The sequence below is a fragment of the Syngnathus leptorhynchus genome, chromosome 3 (assembly GCF_054491065.1).
Source record: "Syngnathus leptorhynchus isolate UIUO chromosome 3, UIUO_Slep, whole genome shotgun sequence".
Taxonomy (NCBI): domain Eukaryota; kingdom Metazoa; phylum Chordata; class Actinopteri; order Syngnathiformes; family Syngnathidae; genus Syngnathus; species Syngnathus leptorhynchus.
The window spans coordinates 9120099-9139739 of NC_141197.1; the positions used below are offsets into that span (position 1 = coordinate 9120099).

The 19641-nt window shown below is 42.0% G+C and overlaps 1 protein-coding gene across 6 annotated transcripts in view; it reads right to left on the reverse strand.

Moving 5' to 3' along the window:
- The window catches only part of baz2ba (bromodomain adjacent to zinc finger domain, 2Ba), a 77506-nt gene extending 58673 nt beyond the window's left edge, over positions 1–18833 (reverse strand). For 5 of the 6 annotated variants that reach the window (XM_085908076.1, XM_085908073.1, XM_085908077.1 and 2 more), the window contains exons 1-2: positions 18534–18832; positions 5112–5154 (exon numbers count right to left, since the gene is read on the reverse strand). The gene's annotated coding sequence lies outside the window, so the exon portion shown is untranslated. Of the gene's footprint in view, positions 1–5111; positions 5155–18533 lie in introns of all 6 variants that reach the window. The other variant, XM_085908074.1, reaches the window with a different exon arrangement.
- Positions 18834–19641: the final 808 nt, after the last annotated feature.

Below are 19641 nucleotides of genomic sequence, written 5' to 3' on the forward strand. Positions count from 1 at the left end.
GTAATGAGAGCTAGGGGCCTCCTGGCACTGCTAATGGTGCCTCTGGACTGCAGCTGTATCCAGGTTACAACCTGGCCTGGCCAACGGGCCTGGGGACTCGCGGGCCTCGTAGGGGTAAACGCTTCCCAGCAACTAGCATGCCGGTAAGCCAGGTTCCCAAGTGTAGGATGTTGAGCAACGGGGGCGGCTGAAGAGGCCAAGCAAAGAATAAAGTGTTGAGGAGATGCGGTTTGGTCATAAATGCAAAAGATAGCCTCAATAAACCGAAAGAGAGCAACAGCTGCAAGAGGTGTGTGTGTGTGCATGTGTGTGTGCGTGTTTGTGTGTGCGTGACAAAAAGAATGACTGTGTGCGGTCTGCTTAATGATCAGCCACAACACAGCAAACCTTGCATGTACCATATGCACAAACACACACACACACACACACACGACATAGAGAACATATTTGTATAGGCGCTAAAACACTCAAGCAGTAGGGATTCATCCATTAAAGGCAAAAAGCCAGCATGATAATCTTCAATTGGGAGTTAACAGTCAGCAAATGTTTTTAACCAGATGTATTAAATGGCCTAACCTCACACAAAATGAGATGATACGTTTTTAAATAAAAACCAGCAGCTAGTTTCATTAACATTAAACAATCGCTCTAAATTGGATTGTCCCTGCAATCTTAAAAACAAAGGCATATTATTGCAATATGCTCAGACCTCCATTTAGTAGGATTTCACAATATATATATTATCCATTCTCTCCTCACTAATTTTCTCCTTTTGAATTATAATATAGCTGGAAAGGCCAGTGCAATATGATTCTTGAAATTCATTATGTTGGTTACATTTCAATAAAAAAAAAAAAATTACAGAAGAGTATGTGCGGCGGCTCAAAATACTGCAGCCAGATAAGAAAATCATCGGTCAGTTTTTTTTATTGCAGCGAGTCGGTTACGTGTGCCAGGGCGTGCACGTGTTGAGTTGCTGGTTGTAATTTGTTGGCAACTGTTCAGCTCAGTCATGGCAACGCTTGGTGTGCATCGGGCCAAAGTGATGACCCGCCTTGATTACCAAAATTTTCCAGCAAAATTGAATGCCTTGTTCATTTATTTTTTTTTTTATCCCAAAACTACCATCGATGTCAAAACCAAATCATACAGTTCAATACAATCTTTAACAAACTTTCTTACATAAAGAGCGACTTTTCAAGCGCAACAAATTGTTCCTATTTTTCATTGTTTCATATAGGGGGCAAATGTTTTGAATCGACACACTTGAAGTTCCACTTGCAAACAAGAATACCACAGTTGAGGTTGGGGGGAAAAAAAGTGAAAAATAAATAATACATTCAAGCTCAGTCCAAGTGCCTCAAATTCCAATCAACTGTAAAGAGACAAAGTTGCTGTATGACGATACCCACACAACTGGATTGCAGGCTCGACATCCCAGCATGAACTATAAAAAGCACACCGACACCGACACCGACACACACACACACAGACCTCTTGTTGTCGCCCTCTCTGTGACAGCTTGGGTTTGTTTCCCTGGTTTTGTCTGGGCCCCAATTCATTGAGGCCCCCTCATGACCACGCACATTATCGTCCAGGCGGGCAGCCCCCAAGCGGACTGAGTCTCCCCCTGGGCGCAGGCAGTGATTCATGGCACAAGGGTCTGGAAAAGCGCAGCCTCACTCTTCTTGTGCTAGTGACAGGGCGAGTGCAAGCTTTTTTGGCAGAGGGGGTTAATCAAAAGTCTGCCTGGTAGACTGAACCCTATTAAGTAAGACCGTGAGGACCGAGACGTGTGTTGTAAGGAATCACACACTCTACTTAAGTGAAAGTACAAATACTCATGGAAAAGAGTACTGATTCAACCTTGCCATTACAATTTGTCTGTATTCCCTAACATTCATTATAGTGTGTTAACATCAAATGGTAAATTTAATGACTTATTTAATGATTGTTAGTTTAAATTTGTTAGCTCATGTGAGCCATCACATCACTTTGTGTTAGCGTGTTATTTAGGCTAGTATGCTAACTAATTGGGGAGTTTAATATTCTTAAATCTTGAATTTACTTAGCCCACAGATAGCCAACATTTTAGGATATTGTTGACGGAACATTCATAAGTTTATTTTATATGTAGAAAGGAATAAGGTGTCAGAAACATAAATACCAAATACCTCAATTAAATCGACCTAATTTACTTAAGTATTTGTACTTGCTTTTTTTTTCCCCCCACTGTGTGTGTGTGTGCCTTCAGAACAGCTAAAGACGACGTGATGGGCAAGCCCCAACTGAACGGCGAATGTGTCAGCTGAATGTGCGGCGTCTATCGAGATTCCTCTATCCCGAGGACAGGCTTCCAGCAGCTTTTTTTTTAACAACCGTAGCTCCGAGGCAAGTGCAAAGTACTAAATGTTTCGGCGTTATCTCAACACTTCCTTAATCTAACAGGGAACCAGTTTAAAGGGCACTGGGAGAAAAAAAAAAAAAAAAAAAAAAAAAAGACAGAGAAACAAAGCGCAAGAGCTGTAAATGATAGCGCTTGCTCAGATTGATGAAACCCTATTCGGCTTTTGTGACAGGCGACAAGACACACAAATTCTTCCCCTTAGGCTATGAGGTGTAATTTTCCCTTCCACTGTCACAAGGGCCGTGTCGAAAAATTCTCTGAAGCTCAGTGACTGACTTGGCTCTGAAATGTGTACGTTGTTATGTCTATAATGTAATACGGCAATTCGGTTTCATTGTAACGCACAGTAGGATGCGGATGGAAATGTTGGCCCCACGGGACACACACACACACACACTTAAAGAGCAAAGTTGTGGGGCTGACGCAAGACTATCTCTGTCTCACGTGTCTTTCCCTCACGGCCGCCTGCTGTTCCTGACCTTCGAGATGTTTTTCTCTCTCTCACTCTCCCTTTATTCCTCTCTAATTCACACTCACGCGGCGGCGCACATCCACCCTCGCACGCATCCATATATGCAAACGCACGCGCACCACCCTTCTTTTCTGCATAGCTCGCAGCCATTGTGTTTTGTCATTAAAAGGCACTGCATTTCAAGCTCGGCTCAAGCAGATGGGGCGACGGCGGTCGTTGCAGCGCCCACCTTGGCTAAAGTACAAATAAGTCGACGTGCACTTACTGTGTGCGCAGAGTGAGTCTTTCTATAGGGCTGAAGAGTAGCAATCTTAAAGTGGATGAAGGCGACATGCGTGGGATTGTAGGGCCAGGATGCTTTAACCGAGTTAAAAAAAAAAAAGACTACTCATCTACTGTTGGATCAATTAAAATGGACTAAAAGTTCATGCTCACAAATCAAAAAAACAACATGACTTTTTTTTATTTCCACTCATTTGGGTATTAGACTAAAGCTGCTATTTGCCATTTCCTCTGACAAAGCTCAAAAGAATTACAAATATCACTCTTGAGATGGGCGTCTGAAACTTTTATTCCACTTTGACATTCCATCTATCCATTTTCTAACCTTATTGAGGTCACTGATTCGAGTCTATCCCTGCTGACTTTGGGCCTGGTCGCCAGCCAAGAGGAAAATCACGCAAGCAACAGGAGAACATCCAAATTCCACACAGGAAGGACGAAACCCATTTAAGAACCCATGACCTCTTAACTGAGAGCCTGACAAGTTGAAAACTCACCGATGGTACCGCCCAATTAGAATTTCTTGACATTTGTGGTCATGTATTCAATTCAGTGAGCAGCCACACATTAGCTATCCACCAGACTTGCTCCATCCTTGCAGCGAGCAGCAGCTAAATCACATCATTCAGAATCTCCTCATTCAGAACCCACACAAGAGCAATTTCTAGTAAAACGGCCTTGCGACACATCACAAAGTGTCTCAAGCCATTGCGATTCACAAGTCTAACTCAATTTTTATCAGCAGGGCGCTATAGATAGAAATGTTGTGACTATTTTACTTGTAAACACATCATAGTGTTTTTGAACATCTGCTCGGTGTGGCCAGGGACCTCAGGAGTGGACCGACATCAACCTCGTTGCTGTCATGTGGTTTCCTTCTTCGAAGGAGTTACGGTGGCGTCTCAGCCAAACAGACAAATGACATGTGCCGAGTCAAATTTTAAGAATATGCCATAGGCTGAGGGAAAAAAACAACAACAACGGCTGGACCCATTTGCTCCTACTGTGCTCTGCGAGAGGGCCTGGAAAACTCAGTTAAGGAACAGCTAACTCGTCTCTTCCCCCACCCCTAGTAAATGATTCCCCCAGAGGGTGAGTACTCATCAATACTCATCACAAATGATACACGCAGCATGCGGCAACACAATGCATCATTTACGGCAGAGATGGCGCAGCAATCTGACAGAATCGGGTCTGGGAACACACAAGGATTTCAATATGCTATGCTATTAGGGTTGAAATAAAACAAATAAAAGACACTCGCAGGTCATGGGGTCAGGTAGGAGAGGAAAGTGCAAGTCATTGTCTGCGTGCGCAACAACAAACTGCCACCTTGGTGTGAAGTGAAGCCTGGAGGACGCGGCCGCGCCCCTGACAACAGATAGCGCTCACACAGAGACGGCCGAGTGAGCCGCGCACGGAAAAGGGAGCGAAGAGGAAGGGCGAGAGGGAGATTAACGCCACACGTAACGGCACACATAAACAAGCGCACGCAATCCTGCATCCCTGGAAGCCCCTGTGGGGCGCAGTTAACAATCATTTACATTCGACACTAGCTCCCAGCACATAGAAAAAATAAGGATGCATATTAGTCGTCTACGTTTCGTACAAATATTGTCATCTGAACGGAGTGGTGGTGGTGGTGGTGGTGGGGTGGGGGGGAATCTAATTAATTGCTCGATTCACTGAATGAACCCCGAATTTGCAATGTAATCATAACAACCTCTTTTCAAGGGTCTCTTGTTAAATTTAATTTGATGAGGGGGAAGGAAAAAAAAAAAAAAAGCATCCTGTTTTTTTCTAAATGAACTCAAATCAAATGAGGCCTGGAATTGGCAGAATTTGCATTGGTTGGTATTGAATGTTCGAACCTGTTTGACAATATATAGCTTTTGGGAAAAAGTCCCACATCCCCTTACATACATTCCAGACAGAGAAGAACATACTCACTGTTTGAGGTGTCTTCAGCTCTTTGTCATAACTGCTGTAACACCTGGGGAGAAAAGAAACACAATACGGCTGAGGCTGCGAGTAAAACAGCAAGCTGAGTCACCGGTATAACACGTCTTTAACTCATGCCTTTGATTTATGCCACAAATGAAACGAATGCTTTTTAAATGTGGATGCTTTCCCTATTGGATTTCAAGATGGGGATGAGGCCCCTAAAAGTACGTACACATCAAAGTTACAGCTTTGTGTAAATTTGTATTCATGGTGTGCGCAGGCAACAAAAAGGGAAAAGTGGTGATGGTTTTAACACAGCTGTGGCTGCACACAAGATATGTGTACACAAACACACAATGTGTGTTCCTCTCTCTTCCTCTGAGACACTTCTTGCAAAACCAGTTTGTTCGAATCGGATCTAGGCGCTGGAGCTTTGAGTGTAAGGATATTTTCCCCAAACACAAGACAGTTCTTGTAGAGAACCAAGCCCTCCCAGTGTTCTCACGCCCATCTCTCATGCATTGTCTGGAAGGCCCTCCTGTGCCTAAACTAAGCAGCTCAACACAACAGATGCCGCTCTGCTGCACATATGACGCTACACACACACACACACACACACAACACAGACTGTGCCCGCTTTTATATCTTATAGCTTATGTTCCATTTTCTTTGAGGATAAAAAAAAAACGTAGGCAGTCTGGTACAAAACTGTGCGGAAACATTTTGCGCTTGCAGTCAAGTTAGCAGACACAGACGGTGTCAAGAGCGTGAGCGTGTGAGCAACCAACAAGGTTTCTGCTGACAACAAACATATCCATCTGGTCAGCAGCTTCAGATCAAACAGAAACCTTCATCACACAAAACATCTAGTCCAGTTCCATTTTAAAATAACATGCCTTTCACAGCTTGAGCACACTGAAAGCTTAAGGTGGTGCTTTCACAATTCCTGTCAATGGTATTTGTTGCAAGATGAAAGTTGCCTTTCCGGGTTATCTACAGAAACTGACAGGTTTGTCATATCGTACGTAATGAACTGGACTGCTGGTGTTGATAGTAATCACTCAGACAGACAAACATGCACAGACTACAGACGCACACGAACACACTTTGATAACTGGTCGCAGCCATAATGATAACAGAGCGCCAGGTAGACTGAATCCATCTCCTGTCTTTTCATAAAAACCTATTAATGGATGATTAAAGGATTTCTGCTCATCGGGGCTCAGCACAGAAAAAATGATCACTCTGGATAAGGAAGGCGCTGCGGCCTGCCATCTTCTGTGAAAATAAGGCCGTTTGTCTGTTAACCTCATTTTGCCGTACAATATTTACCTGTTTGTGTCAGCATTAAAACACCATCATTGGTCAACCCGGAGACTTAATCCAAGCTCGTCTTAGCGGCGCTGAAAACGAGAACAATTTCTTGACAAGACTACAATCACGTTCTGCTGATTGTGTCGACAAAGCAATGGTGTGGTCATATAAGAAATGTGATTGGTTAAATCCTTAAACATGAAAATACACGTCTGGAAGCAGTGCAACCAGGGGGCGAGCAATGAAAGGAAGGTGGCAGACCAGTTGGAATGATTTAATACGTATTCATTGATAAAATATAATTCCCGTCAATCTGTGATTCAGATATTTTTAGGCCAGCAGAGAAGGCCTTGCAGGCCCTGACGGCCCACCACTGCAGCATTGTAGGACAAGAACGAGATCAATTTGAACTTGACTAATGTATCTTGAGCATTCAAGCACATTTCTGACATTTCTAGCTCATTAGTACACTAACCATTCATTTCTAAATAATGTATTAAAATCTCGACTAATCACGAGAGTGTTTACCATGATATAATTGGACAATTATACCATGCATAATTGAACAATAGCTCCGATTCAGCATGTTATCACAGAAGCAAACGATGTTCACCTTTTGATTAACTCGGGTGAATAATGTCATCATGTTTCTGAAAAGTCAGACAACAAGAATACGGAGAGAAATACTCCAAGTACGAAACCAATTATCATTATTCTAATAGCGCCGATCGCAGAATCAAAACTGCATTTCTAGCTTTGCTTGTTAAAAGGCTGGCAGAAAAAGCGGAAAAGTTACTTGAAGGCTCTTTGCTAGTTATCTGTTGTTATGTATGCAAACAAAACAAGTGTGTGTTGTTATTTATGCTAACAAAACAAGAGCCATAACTGAGATTGGCCTAAAATCCCTGTCTTTTGAATATTTGATGCTTTGTTAGCAAAGGAGCAGTAGACACTCGAGAAGTGTTTTGTCAGTTGTTGCTCCCCCGTGGGAGCGAGCCAGCAAAACTTGGCCGCAGACATTTTCCTGAAGCCCCCAGAACAAAACAGGCAAGTCTTGACAGTCTTGTCTGCCGCACAGTCGTCACACAATCAGTTGCAGGAAACCAATCCCTAAATAGCAGTGATTCATCTCTTCATCACACACAGTCAGTACACAGTGCACAAAGAAGCTCTCTCTTCCTCCCTCGCTCGCTCTCTTGGTGTCTTGGCCCTATCTGTCTCAACCCCTTCCCCCTCGGTGTGGTCTCTTATGCTGCTTGAAAATAAGTGCTTCTCCCAGCTTTCTTTGCCTTGTGATTTACTGGCAGTGTTTAACTGCGGGGCAGCATCTTTTATCGTTACATGATCTGCGGCTGAAAGCTGACAAAATGGAATATGTGCGCCAGTACTTTTCGATGTGAGAAAGTCGGGGGGGGGGGGGAACTAAGGAGCTGGTAGAGCAATAAAAAAAAAAGATCCTGTGTGGGAAACGTTTGTCTACATGCTAGTCAAATCTTCCCCAGCAGTCCCCCTTTGTATGCCTTCCAATATGTGTGCCTTTTTTCATTCCACTAAATGGTTTCTTCCTTGACTAGATGGAGCAAGTGGCGTCTCCGGGGAGCCGGCGCTCGGAGCAAAGCGCTCTGGGACAGGCAAAAAGGCTCTGAACAATTCTGCAATCCATTTGTGGGAGATAGAATGTATAAGAGATGCCAGGCGTGTGCATATGTGTGTATTGTGTGTTCTTGGCTGTGTACACATGCATGTTTTTGTGCTGCCGTCATCACTCCTCTCGTTTTGTGGCAGGGAGCCCGTTGCACAAATGTGCTTCTCCATACGAGACAAAAGTCATTCATATGCACTCAAGCTGTCCTACTTGGTGACCGTCCACCCATTTGCTTTGGACCAATGATGGCACCAGTTATGCGAACAGATCGTCAGGCTTGTGCGGGCCTACACAACAGCTTCAGTGTATCGTTACAAATTTTATGATCCATCAACATGACGTGTGAAGGTCACAGTAGCCATGACCAACACAGCTGTCACATCTCTCTCCCTCTCCCAAACACTCAATGCTCTTCCAAAACACTCAGACTGAAACGTGACCCAAAAGAGGCCAGGGCCGACAGAATAAATCCAAAAGAGGACGCTGGCAAGACTATACGTTGTGAATGATGGAACATTTGGGTTTTAAAAAGGATTTGAAAGACATGAAGCTTCCAAACAAACCAGCCACCACAATATGACCCTGTATTGAATATATTTGCCTTTAAATGGTTGATAATGCTTTCACAGAGAGGTACATTAGAGATGTAACAAAAAAAAACGATTTGAACTGGAAAAACGATTTTGATTTAAATGATACGGGTGTAAACTATATCAAGATACATATCAAATGGTTGTTTATTGGAGCGATTTCTTTGAAGTCGATACGACATTTACAGTAGCCAAGTAAAAAAAAAAAAAAAGCATATTTTTCAATTGTTGAAACCTATTGCATTATACTTGGCTTGTGGGCCATAAACGGGATATTCAATATAAGGGATGACTTATTCAAGAGAAGTTGACAGATTTAGACCCTACAAGCCAATCACGGTAATGCAATAATTACATATTTGTGTCTCTCTTAGTGCCCTGCTCAATGTGACAGAAATGACATTAATGTAAGACCAGCAAGAGAAAGTGAAGAAAGACCTCCTTGGGGGGAAGAAAAAGTACGTTTAAGTCATTATGCACCCATCACACCTTGTCGTTTTCCAGTGTGAGATTGTTTGTTACGAGCTATTTTGCGGAGCCTTCGCTAATCTACCAGTTGTGATTGGAAAGTTAACACGGCTTTGCATCCAATATCGACTAGCATAAATGGCTAATCAACACCTCGATGGGAGAAAAAAAAAGCTTGATTTCTGTAAGCACTGAAGGAGGGTGAGTAGTAAGTAAAGACAGTAGAGACATATTGATTGCTAAGCTACCGAGTCGTCACATAGGTCTGGCTAGAACCGATTAAAAGCAGAGCGTAACCATCGTTGAACAGCTCCATACCAAGCGAGCGTGACAATGTTAGAAATAAAAGAATGAAAGACAGAACATCAACGCGTACGATATTTGAGAGACGGTACACATGAAAGTAATATCGTAAATATTTCAAATGTAAAAACCTATATTAGTAACAAAGTTGTTGGATGAGTGATTTAAAGTGCTCCCAATGTGCTTTTCCTGTCATGCTTTGCTTTTCAGAAATGATCTAGAACTGTTCATGATTTCTTTCACCATGACTAAGGTTTCCAGTTGCAGCTGAAGCCTTAAGTAAAGATGGCCAAAGAGTTCAACCTTGATTTCAGCGGACCGTAACACATTTTTCCAAGTGTTTGTCTGATTTTCTTATGGTCTGCTGAAACCACGGTTGAAAAAAATCTAGGATGTGAACGGAAGCGAATATTCAGAAAATACATACAGGAAAACTGTCAACCAATTTCCCAATGAAGGCAAACTGACAGCTAAGTACTTGTCCTCCCAATCCAAATAACACCCAACTCACCAGTGGGTTTGCGTAACAACAAGCTCTGTGGCATGAGAAATAAAGGTTACACAAGTGCTGGGAAGATCCACGTTTATTTCAGCATGCATGTGTGTTATGTGTGCGCATACGTGCACGTGAGCTTCTATTAAATGGATCTACTGTCTCCTTGATCAAGGGAGTCAATAAAGGGCCAGTCCTGTCAAACCCTCAGGGTTAAGTGCGCATGCACATCTGTGACCGTGTGCGTGCGTGTGGACGCGTAGGATGGATTCTGAAGTACTTTGACAGGTGAGTGATTGAGTGCTTTCATTTCCCTCCAGCTACAAGAAGACATTCGCTCATAAACACAAGTCTTGGTGGATGGAGGGAGGAAGAGCACAGAGAGTGAAGGGAGCTGTTGTTTCCTAAAGGATGCTGCTGCTGCCTGCATGCCTAAATTAGCTCTAAATGTTTGGATTACACACGGGAGCTCTCGCTGAGGATTTAGCAACCGTCGCCTGGAGTTTGGGGGGGATGTGTCACTGTTTCCATCTGCGTGTTGCGTTGACTAAGTCAGTGACCGTGAAAAAAAAACATACATTCATCCATTCGTGTTCTATTCAGCACATGTTGAATGTTATCAAAAAGATGAGATGCTGAGAAATGATTTCAATGTTACACGTAATAAAGACGACACGTATACCGCCCCCCCCCCATATGTCCTCCTCACGTTCCACTTTTTCAGAGTGGAGTCCTAAGCTTCAGTTGGTGGGGGAGGATAGGATATGTGACCAGACGCAAAAGACAGAGAAAGGAGGAGAAGGGGAATGAGGGAGGTCAGTGGCCCCAGTCTCAGATAAAGGCCTCTCCCTCCCTTCTTCCACCTCGGTTTTCCAAGCCCCTGCCAGGATCGAGACGCGTCTCACGTTACAGCTGTCTCTCAGTGTCATCGTTCAGGAGGCGAGAGCACAAGCGAGGGACAGATAGAAAAGAGGAGGAGGGGGGGGGGGGACAATGCCACAAGCGAGCGGAGGCGGGCTGGGCTCTTTTAGCAAAACAACAGCGGTAGCAGGATCAGCTCCATGCGGAAACGCTTGTGGTTTGTCTTCCTTGTGGTCTTTTTTAAATCATAATGCACCATAATAATGTTCTCCGCAGTGTTGGGCTGTCACTAACAATGCATTGGGCTGTGACCTTTTCCAGTCATATTATGCTGAAATGCAAACAGCACTAATGGCAGGCATGGTTTCTTCGTCATCACCTGAGACGCACAAATCATTTCCACAATAAAAGTTCGACATTGGGGTTTCGTACAGCGAGACCATGCTACGAGAAACAAATGGTGCTCAAACGTGGAGATGGCAGTGACTGATGTACTCAGCTTATCACTTCGTGTGATGGAGCTTCTGTGGATTAGACATAGTTGAGTCACTTCTCTTAACACGAGTCCCCTTTTGTAACCTTAAAACACTAAAAACAGCAGCTTGTCCCAGGCTAGGGCCAGTAATGACTAATCCAGTCAGTCACTGCTTGCAAGGAGTTCAGCCTGCGTTGCTAACAGGGTAGGCCTGTGTAGGTCATAAGTATGATTCAAACTGACACCTACTTTCCTTTTATGGCTTATTTTTTCAGATCAATTTCCTATGATTTTCAAATGTGAAGGATGCTGCATATGTACAGCTGATGATTTTGCACAACCATCGCTTCCATAAAACATGCTTTGGTACAAATACACATCAAGCTATTATTGCACAGCTTCAAACTGATTTCCTGTTTGTTTGTTTTTTTTCCCTCTACCCTTGTCATTTCTCATGGCATTGTGTGGGAGTTAAAATATTTAACATTCTGGCTCAGCCTGGAGCAGGCTTTGCCAGCACAGCTAAAAGAAAAGCTTTTGTGGCAGCAGTGACCAGATTTTAAATGCTGAAGATCAATAAAAGGGAGGCTGTCGTATGCATTTGTGTAAGCGTGCAAGCCTGCAACAAGCTCCGCTATGGTACCATCATCTGACCCAGGAGGCACCCCAACAGAGAAACTAATACCATTCCCATTCCCTCATCCAAAGCCCTCTTCTGATTTTTCCCATTCCCAGAATCCCTTTCCCCATCAAAGCGCAGTCAGTGTGGGGGGAATTTGGTTCAAAACTATACAGACAGGCCCCCCCGCTGCAGATGGAGAGTGTTGAGGTGTTGTAAACATCAAAAGAAAATGGCAGGTTTCCCAACCATGTTGGCATTTTCATAATGAAGTTCCTACTGAAACAAAAATGAAAACTCTGTGATTGTCTCACTGAAGCAACACTTATGTGAATCTTTTTCAACAGGATGAGCAAGTTTCCCAATGTCACGCTTTTTCCTGACACTTTCTTTTTATAGAGAGCACATTAAATTGATGCTTTCTGCTCACAGAGCAAAAAATATTGGAGGTGGTGCATCTAGGTTTTCACTTCCTCGCTAATGTACAAAACAAAGAAAAACAGCTCTGAAGGACAAAAAAAAAAACACCCCAAGACCTTTGGAGACTTCATTAAAATAAATAAAACTCGCCGTGAATTTCACAAGGCATCTGCTTTAGAGGAAGGGGGGGGAGGGTTCAACCTTTTGCCTTCCTGGTGAAAAAAGGGGATCCAAACGAGGCAGAGCGTGCACAAACAACCTTGACTTTCATCAAGGAAATTCTCACATTGAATGATAAATAAAGACCCAGGGGAAAGAAAGAAGCAGCTTATCACCATTCCCTTCCAAATTTGTCCGCCGTCTTCTGTCCCCTGAAAGTCAACACGGGGGTTGACCCATTTTATACGTTATGCCGGCTATTGTTTGGTCATTAAGCCACCGTGTGTAAACTGCACATTATACAAAGAAAACCAACATGGGGCTTGATCGGCTCAGTCTTAATGAACTGTTCAATTTGTTCACTTGTTTCTGCAAAAGCAAACATGCCCCCGGGTCCATTGGCTTTTTAAAAAGCGGATGCATTACTCATTGAAGTCGCAGTAGCTACTCACATTTAACAGTAGTTGTCACCTGGTGTTGTTGTTGTTGTTGTTTTAAGAGTTATTTGTGCAACCTGATGATAATCAGGACTTGCTGGACTAAACCAACAAGGCAACGTAAGGTTAGGTGACTCATCTAAAAGTGAACCAACTTTCCAACTGACAGGACATTAACCTGCGAGGTCATGTAAATACGGATCAGTCGTATCAATAAATAAGCTGGCTGCATGGGCCCGTAAAACAGCGCTAATCAGTTTGAGGCCAATACCGAGAATCCCCAACTGAATTTGTAACAATAAAAGGCATTATCAATTAGATGTCGAGAGCTTTCGCTAAAATGCATCTACCTCTCAAAGGGCCATTAGTCTGTATAGGATTAATGTCTCCTACTGCACATCTGTTAAAGTTCCCACTGCTTGGTATATTTCATTAGCAATTATTGTTTTCTGGGTGTGCGCGATCTATGTAAAAGGTTGTTGAGAAAAAAAAATGGGCAGGAGTTGTGACTTGTACGAATGTTTGCTCAATACAGAAAAGAACTCGGTATGGTCTCGAGATTTCACAGCTCTGTATCAGCACTGGCGTGCACAGATTTGACAGAGCTCCCAGATGGTCATTATCAATTGTGCCTCCGATTAATCATTGTCTAAATAGAAAAGTCTTACGAGTACAGCATGGAAAGATTTAAGTTAGCTGGTAATAGAAGACACATACTGCACACTCTGGTCAAACTGTTTCTCAAGCTTTTCACAACACAAAGACTACCAACCATGACCAACAGTAAATGTAGCATGGTAGGCCCAAGTAGTGATCATTTTGAAACTTTTTGTTGACCGGTATTATGCTTTTATTGTTATGGACGGATACAAAAGAGAATACGTTTTTTTATTTAAATGTAGCCCAACGTTTTGCTTCGTTTCAGCCAAGTATGTACAAGCAAGAGGAATGTCCTTGTCAATAGCGCGTGCCAATTTTTAAAGAGCTCTGCTGTCATTTTAAGAATTTACAGGCAATTACAAGTTTGGCTTTAGTCATTTTAATGCAGTAGTTCTGTTTAGGAATATCCATACTTTGTCCACCTGAAAAATGTAACCATGTGAAATCCAATCTAACGAAATGTGTAAAGATATGCCTTACAATAATGTTATGATAACATAATGATCATATATTATGATTAAAAAAATTACGACCGACATTTAAGCTTGAGATAATAAGAGAATTTTTTTCCAGGAGTTTGGCGTAGGCGTTGCTAGTGGCCCTGAATCCCACTAGAACAAATTCGCCGCCACATTTCACACGACTTCTGCACCAAGATGATTGTTCTTTAAAAAAAGTGTTTATTTGAAGGTCTTTAATGAGACAATTCATTAATCGAACCTTGGCAAGGAGCAGAAAACAGTCTTTGACTAACCCAAAAATCATTGCATGAAAAACAGTCACACGTGCAGTTGACATTGTTTTTCTTGCATTTCTAAAAATGCTATAACTCCCTTGTTATTTTCACACTAATCACATAACACTAATCATCTACTACTCTTCAACGGTCTTGTAAAAGCAGCAGCACCCAATGTTAGAGCAATAATGAGGAGATTAAAAGTTTGTTAATTACAGCCGTAGCTTGACTTGAGCAACCAAAACTCAGGATTTATTTACACTTTTTGTCTTTGTAACATAAAAATCGTAAGATATGGCAGGTGGTGTAAAAAGAAGAAGCACTACAGACGCCGATGCATGTCGAGCCACTAACGGGACAGTCAAACAAAAATATTAAATTGTTAACCTAATAACACACTTGACGGCAAGCCCAAGCAGGAATCAGCACTAAATAAAAACAACTATTTGCTTTACATTCTTGCTTACTCTTTTTATAATTCTATTTTACAATGCAGTGCAAAAGTCTTCATATGGGTTAGAATGGATTATTGGCGTTTCAACATTCCATTGGTGGATTTTACATGTAGGAGTAAATTGAGTTATGTTGCATGGTCATGCATAAACATGTAACACTTTCAAGGTATATGATGCCAAAATTGGTCTGTGAATCTAATTTTGGACACCCCTGATATAAATGTACGGGTTTAAAAGCTCAATAATCATGTCAGCTTTAAGTAAACTGGTAGGCAGTCTTCTGTGTTCATCAATACAAAAAAAAATGTTGCAAAAAGCACAAGAAAGAGTTTGCAGCGTTAATGTTGCGATGCAAAAAGGTGTATCATACAAAGGCTGACAATATTTGGCAGTCTACCGAGGAGCTTGTGTGATACGCTGACATCACATGACAGTTCAGTTCAAAAACGATGTTGAGAAAACATTGCAGCGCAATCTTAAAGCAAAACATATTTGCACTAATACAGTAACAAAACAGCTATTCAAATGAATCTGTCAAATCTCCTTTGTTGTTAAACTCCGTTTTTCGGCTGAATTGAAATGGCATCAAAGTAAATCATCGCTGCAAAGCTTACAACATTGTGACAGTCAGGGACTAAATCAGAAACAAATTTGATTTTGAGACAAAAACCGATTGATGAAACAATCTCTATATTCTTGAACATGCAAAGCTCGGGTCGCATGTCTCCCAATAGATATTTAGTAATAAAGGATTATAGTGCATACAAGCTTTGTGTGCACTCGGGATTGTGTATTCTCCAAAGCTGTCCAAGTTCTGTCAGATTCAGCACCCCAAGACACAGAGCTCGTGAACCTAATTTCACCTAATCAGCTTAGTCAATAGCAACCATTTGCTGTGACTTTGGTAGACATGCAAATAGGGCTTAACTATGTCTATCCTTAATTCCTCAGTGTTCGTGTTGAGCGGAGTTCGTCCTTTATCGCTTCTAAAACAACACTTCCTATTAATACAAGAGAATGACTGCGTATTAAACCTATTTTGAGTTTGCTTGAGGTAGCATTGGGTGCTTTTATTTCAAAGCAACAAAGCAAACAACTCCTGACAGATTAGTTAACCTTTTTCCACTTTTGACTCCTGCCTGCTCTTAAAAATGTGGAAAAGCACAAAATGTTAGTACAGTGCTACCTTGACGTAAAAGTGGCGCATCCTGCGAGATTTTCAAGTTACGAGTTATACCTGGGTTTATTTTTTGCTTTGCGAGACAGAATTTATCCAACCAGCAAGTGGCTGGCTTCTCAAGTAGTGGAAAAAAAGTCATTAGTGCACTTTCATCTATTTATTGAACAGGCCAAACAGTCGACCATAAAAATACAAAATGAAAACACTCACAAGAAGCATGGAGTGGATCCTAACAGAACTAAGGAGTGGTAATCAGCTTCGGAGGTGGAGTCAGTGTTGCGGATGTCACTCATTAAGTCACGCCCACTTAAAGGAAGAAGCCCCTTCACCAAACCTCAGTTTTAAAGGGATGGGGAGCAATTATTATTATTGCCCAACTGACTACTTGCTTGCATATCTTTGATGTTCTTATACTGTTCTTTGCAACACCCTTTATGTCCACTGGCAATTATTACTATAGACAATATCTATGCATTCATTTCGCCTTGAGCATTGAATCACATGTCAAATTTGCAGCCATAGTGGAAGTGGCAAGTACCAGCATGACAGAATTCATGGACCAATAACTTTGATTGTATGATGTCATTCTAATATCAATATACAAGTACAATTTGCAGATTTTGTAGCAAACACAATGGCATCCACATCCAGTCATGTCAACGTACTTCCAGCTAAATGTCTGCTTGTACTGTAAATTCAGCTGCAGCACATTGTGAACAAAAAGTGAGAGCGACATATGACAATTTGAAAACCTGAGATACATTGCCGATTTTTTTCAAGCCAGTGATATCACTAATGGCTTCTAAGCAGCTCCATGAAATCAAGCAGCTGTCATGTCGATGCATCAGCAGCGTGAGGAGGGAGAGCACCATCCCCATAAGGACAGGGGGCTCTGCGCCTTCATGTTTGGTTAAACATCTGCTTCTCGGCACACCGGCTTTGCAGCAATAAACGGCCAAACAAAAGAGGTGGGAGGTGAAATGATCACATTTTCCATTTCAAAGCATTTGCTTGTTTGGTTTCTCCTTTCCTGTCCCCTTTGGACATTGAGCTCAAGTTTAGCTCCACTGACTCAACGTGTGCAACAACATGGAGTAGCTAAAATAAGAGATTAAAGGTAATTGCTGTCTCTCTGGACATAAGACGCAAGCTCAAATTTAACTCCACTATTTCAAAATGTGTGCAACAATAAGTAGACTAAAAGAAAGAGGGACGGCTATGACGATTAATGGAGCCTCTCTTTTTTTTTTTTTTTTAAGTATCGCTGAGCATGGATTACAACAGACCAGACAAGAGATACTGTCTTCGCCCCAATCAATGTACTTTTATGTTAACAAGCTTACAATAATTAAAAGGCATTTCATTTCAGATTAATTCGTGCTATTTGGACAGAATTGACACAGACAATTCTCCCTTTAATAAGATTCGGCGTAATTAACATCCTTGTTTCCCTTGCTCCCCTCTCTCGGGTTCCGTTTGCTTCATTCAAGAGATAAACAAAAGCTCTACGTCTCGGTTCTACTTGAAATCACATTTTAACTAAGTAATAGAAGGATATTTGTGTGAAAGGAGAAGCTGTGGCCTTAACTCTTTTTATATCCACCTGCCCTTCGAAAATGACGAGCTATATCGCCTTTTATGAGCACCGACGTCTTGTCCACTCAACGGCTAACTCAACCGCTCATTACATTTGCCACCATAAACGTCAAAGACAAACTAGTCAAACCCCCGTCGTCTGTTCTTTCGTCATCCACACCAGCGTTTTGGGTTATGTGGTTTTGTTTTGTTTTTAGTCCAAAACTTTTGTTGTAAAACTTAGCTGGAGCACAACGTGGAAGCGTGTGAAGGTGAGAAGTGTTGTTTGTGTGGATTGGAGGGGACACATTAAAGATAGCCAAGATGGCGAAGGGCTTGTTGTTTTTGGCAGGGGGGGCAGAGAAACGGACAACATTGGGAATATACACGCACTCAAGGGATACATTTTCAGCTTCACGGTTTGAGAAAGCGATCTCGATGGCTGCTCGTCTCCCCCCCTGCGCTGGTGTCTTGACCAACCAAACAACGAAACCGGGGGGGCACTACTAACGATGGTGGAGAAGTGGATGAGAGAGAATCAAATCTTGAGGACTAAATCGAAAGCAACCTTGGGGGAATATGTTACATTTGCGGTTAGTTTGTTTTGTCGTCGTTAAAGTGGACCACGGTGTCCCTTTTCAATCAGCGTTACAAAAACATCCACGAAAGCAGCGCACATTGATTAAAAGCCCAAAACACCACAAAGCCACCATAAAGTTGAATATGTTCATAAATAAACGCGTTGGGACCAAATAGAAGCCAAATGAGTTGAGTGAGGCGATGCGTGAGAAGAGAAACAAGCAAGGCAACACAAAAGACCCATCTATCCGACTATCAGATGATCGCGAAGAGTGCAGAAGAACACTTGGGTTTAAAAAAACTTCTTCGATTTTTAACTCATTTACAGCTTTTAAGTAATGTAAACCCACAAACAGCGAAGGTACAAAAGCAGCGATTCCAGTTGAATGTGATGAGAACGAAAACGCGGCGTCAGTCAGTCAGTCAGTCAGTCACAGAGAAATAAAACAAAACACTTACCTTGTTTTACTTTGCACTTTACTTATTTCCAACGTGGATTAAAAGGCTCAAATAACGCTCCGGTTTGCTCGTGTGTTTAGCTTCTTTTTTCCACCTCTGTGGGTCGCTTTTGGTTATGAAAGAGGTCGATGACGAATGATAAAGAAGGGGAATTGGGCAGTAATTGAGTCTCGCGGTGTGTGTGCGTGCGTGCGTGCGTGTGTGTGTGTGTGTGTAAGCAGATTGAAGGAGAGTCTTCTCAAGGTTTATTCAGGCTCCACTTCAAGGAACCTGACGTCGTCGGCTCTCTACTGCCACACAAAGAGGGGGGAAAAAAGTTCTTATTTGTGCAGCGGCCCCTCGGCAACCAACAAGAATGCAGTCGTTGACCGTTATTACTTTGAAATGCGACATGACATTAAAGACGTTCCATGTACGTAACGGCCATCCAAAAAAGGATGCGTCTTACTTTATGTCGACATCCCTCAAATCGAGAAAGTCAAGTTAGAAAGGTAGTCATGCATTTTGACCATGCGGAGACAATATTATTCATTTTATGTCACATTACATGCTTATTTGCATCCATTTTAATGCTGAAAATTAGATCTTAATGTTTCAATCGCCCAATGTAAAGGGTTATATGAAAATGGTCATTCGAAAGGTAAAAAAAAAAACGAGCCCATACATGTTCCCAAGTCCAAGGAACTCCCTCCAAAACTTTTTTTTTTTTTAAGCATGGTGACATTTTTGAAGAGAAATCTCTGTTTCATTAAAGTGCTCCTCCCTCACAGTCTGTCCGCATTCAACCCCATTCTGAAAAGTTTGATGGAGAAAAAAAAAAAGGATTATGTCACTGGTTGATGCATTTTGACTTCACATCTTATTGATTGTGTTAATTTTAATGCTGAAAAACGATAACCCCCACAAAAAAAAAAGTTTTCAAGCCTGCAGTGCAAAGGACAAAAATGTGCATCTTCAATGTGTAAACTTTCTTTATCATACAGTGTGCCCCCACATAGTATTTAGGATTTATAATGAATATTTTCACCTATGACTGACTTTTAGAGGTCAGAATCTATCAGCTATTCATAGAAAAAACACAATTCAATTTTTAATGGAAAAATAATAG